This window comes from Panthera onca, chromosome B3 (assembly GCF_046562875.1).
Source record: "Panthera onca isolate mPanOnc1 chromosome B3, mPanOnc1 haplotype 2, whole genome shotgun sequence".
In the NCBI taxonomy this organism is placed as follows: Eukaryota; Metazoa; Chordata; class Mammalia; order Carnivora; family Felidae; genus Panthera; species Panthera onca.
Window position 1 is genome coordinate 15,673,206 of NC_138344.1, and position 3,561 is coordinate 15,676,766.

The following is a 3,561-nucleotide window of genomic DNA, read 5'->3' on the forward strand; positions in this document are numbered from 1 at the left end:
GACTTCGGCTCAGGTCATGATCTCACGGTTCGGGCTCTGTGCTGACAGCTCAGAGCCTGGAGCCTGCTTCAGATTCTGTGTCTCCCTCTCTCTTGCCCCTCCTCCACTCATGCTCTGTCTCTATCAAAAAAATGAATAAATGTTAATTTTTTTTTAAATAGAAGGATGTGATTTTAAGCAAACCAGAAAAAGCTATAAAATGCATCAGAAGAGTTTGGAGAATTTTCAGACAAGATTCAAGCACAAGAGATTGAAATGGTGTTTCAAGTTGTGAGATTGTCATGGTGAAGTAAGTGATCTTCTAAAAACTATTCTTTCCCCATTACCGGAGATGTAAAGTAGGCCTCGGTGTAGTTATGTACACGGAAGAGTGAAAGTCTCCCCTTATGCTAGTGGCAGATTGGGAAATATAGCCTCTAGGGCAGGGGAAGGGAGGGCACACTATTTGTCTGAACCTCTCCCATGCACAGGGCATTGCGGTAGTTTACAATGGGCATACGAGGCCCTCAGAGTGACAGCAGAGAACATTCTTCAGGCTACCGCTCCTGTGGCCCATTCACTGTGGGATATCACTTCCTTACTATTGTGACATCTCTCCTTGGTTATATTCAGGACGCATCTCAGCAAGCACAGGGATTTTGAAATAAGGACTTTAATAAAGAGATTTGGTGAAAAAAAAATGCCCAAACTCCTCTATGACATGCACTAACAGGTTAATGAAGCGTGAATGTGTTCGGACGGGTCAGCGAGAGAGAGCAATGCTGAGTAACAAACAGACCCGACTGTAGTTCGGCTCTAGTAACCAATCTCAAACCCATCTCAACAAGGGAAGATCTACAAGTCTTCATCTGTAATTACAATCTCCCAAAAGGTTTGTTTCCCCATAATTTATTTGGTGACAGAACTCGATGTGCATTGCCACGAAGCCTCCAGTGCAGTTTCTATTACCCCTACTCAGCGTGACTAGCCATATATTTCAGTCAGAAATATTGTGGTAGATAATAGTGGGGAGGTGGGGGCTGCCCAGACAACACTGACAACACGAGATAATGTACTTTTCCGAAGTCTGAAAACTGAATTTTTTAAAAAAAAATTCCCATAGTCATAGATTTGATCTGCCGATGTCTTGGCCTGCCTTTCTGCTTTCCGGACCCAGCCTTTCCTCAAGTGAAAATGTGGCTCATTTACAAATGGATAAGAGGGGGTAAAATATAAAACCCAAGACTATAGGACCTAGGGGAACTTAGCTAGCCACTATAGGACCTAGGGCCACGCTAGCCAGGCCACTTTCTTGACCCCATGGTGACCCTCACTTCCAGGATTTTCGCTCTCTCCCTCATCATTGTGAGTTCAGTCTTCACAGGTTTTTGTACAGAGGTAGGTGGTTTTTCCCACTTTGGTAGGCTTTTGAGATGCTGGCTGCTGAGGAGGTCCAGACCTTCAATTTGGGTGTTGTGGAGAGCTTCATTTTTCTTGGAATGGCTTGTTCTCTCCCTGCTGTTCTTGTGTGAAGAGAAAGATTAAAGGGACACACAGTGAGCTCTGTCTTTTGATAGCAAGTACTATTCCAAAATCCCTTTGGCTCTTCAGATTTTTTTTTTTTTTTTGCAGAGAACTTTTCAGGATTATCATAGCCAAGTTCCCCTAGGTCCTATAGTCTTGGGTTTTATATTTTACCCCCTCTTATCCATTTGTAAATGAGCCACATTTTCACTTGTGCTAATATTCCCCCAAACCTTGTAAGATGGGTGTTATTAAACCCATTTATAGATTTGGTAGATGAAACTCACAAATATTAAGAAACCTATCTCAACTCCTCCCATTCAAAATTTGGTCTGGGGAGCTGGGGGTATGTATCACTATCGCCCAGATGCAGAGTCTCACCCCCCATTCCAGACCGGCTGAGTCAGATTCTGCAATTTAACCATGTTCCTGGGTGATTCTTATATGCACTCAAGAATCCAGGCTTCAAATTAGGAAAAAATCAGTTACATTGACATTTTGACCGTAAAATAGAAATTCATAAAAGTAAGTAAGACGTGCAGAAACACTTAGCGTAAAGAGTTATCCTAAAACCACGATTTCTTTTCAGACTCGTAATTGTTTCAACGAACCCTTCCGTAGCCTCAAATAACTACTAACGCTGCAACTTTGATAAATGATTGGCAAAGAATAGGATGGTTGATAATGATGAGGCAAATATCTGGTGTGATCGCCCGTGGACTCTTGGAGTGCAGCTGGTGGCTCACTGAGTTGGTGCCTGGCTAATAAGGCCAAAGGTCAGGCCCCCTTCCAGTTGCTGTGTGCATGATGAAACAGCCACAACAAGGGGCCTGATCCTTGAAAATTCCTCTTTCTCCGGACCGTCTAAGGAGGGGGATGCAAACCAATTGTGATCCTGAAGTCTTGACTTTTCAATCAGAAGAGAAGTTTTTGTTGTTGTTGTTATTGTTGTTGTTGTTGTTGTTGTTGTTTACTGTCTGTAAGGCCCATGAGCAGCACAGAAGAAAGCACTGTCCCCAGCTGCCCAGCTCCAGAAGGCTCTGGTAGCCTCTGTGCATGGCCAGCAGTGCCTCTAGCTTTTTCACTCTTTCTCTTCCACTCTCATCTGTGTATCTCTGACTGTGACTCCCATCCAGGCAATACGTAAACCCTGGACACAAGGATTCTGGTGTAAGGCCTGAACAACCGACCTGCACCCTATTTATATCCACTCTTCAACTCTGTAGGTGTTACCGCTCTGCCAAGTCTCGGTGCACCCGCTTTCCCCGCCATTACACAGGAGAAAAGTGGGTCTTAGAAAGGTTCAGTGACAAAAGTCACATGGGTCTGAATGGCAGAGCTAGAATCAAAGTCCAGGTCTATTTGACAACAATTTGGTTGAAGCTCTCATTTCAGAGCTCACTCATCAGCCAGAACCGATCACCAATCAGGAGAATCTTCCTACCATAAAAGAGTATCACGGTGAAAAGTTATTTTGATGAAGGATTCCGTGGTGTGTATTCGGAGCTCTTGGGAGGACCTAGAAAGTGCCGTCGGTTCAAAGACATCTTCTCCCAGGGGTAGAAAACTGCTGTTTGAAGGGCTGAATTTAGACCACAGGTCTGGCTGGCCCATTGGTAAATTTCATTGTTATTCTTGTTACTCTTTTAACCGCTAATCTTTCATTTTTGAATATCTTTAGGCTTAGCAGTTCTTTCCAGCTGCTGCCGACATCACCCGTGTTTAGCGGTCTACACTCTCCTGGTTCATAATTCATAGATATCGGTCACCTGATCGATTCCACCCAGAAATTTAAATTTATGACTGCTGATTTCTCTTTCACTAACCAAAGCACCGTACTATTTATCCGATATGTTCAGCCTTACAACCTCACGTGTGGTATTTCCTTGAAAGCCAAACAAAACAAAAGAACGAAAGAATTCTTCAAAAGATACTACCAGTATTTATTTATTTATCCATTTCCTTCACCTGCTAATATAATCCTAGATCCTTCACACGGCTGAAGGGGAGCTGGGTTAGGGCACACGCTTCTGTCTTGACACCTGCTTACCTCGCTCT

The 3,561-nt window shown here is 43.6% G+C and overlaps 1 long non-coding RNA gene across 1 annotated transcript; it reads left to right on the forward strand.

Moving 5' to 3' along the window:
- Positions 1-728: 728 nt before the first annotated feature.
- Positions 729-2,450, forward strand: LOC132668755 (uncharacterized). The gene is made up of 2 exons (XR_009605774.2): positions 729-871; positions 2,093-2,450. It is a non-coding gene; the product is annotated as an uncharacterized LOC132668755 (long non-coding RNA).
- Positions 2,451-3,561: the final 1,111 nt, after the last annotated feature.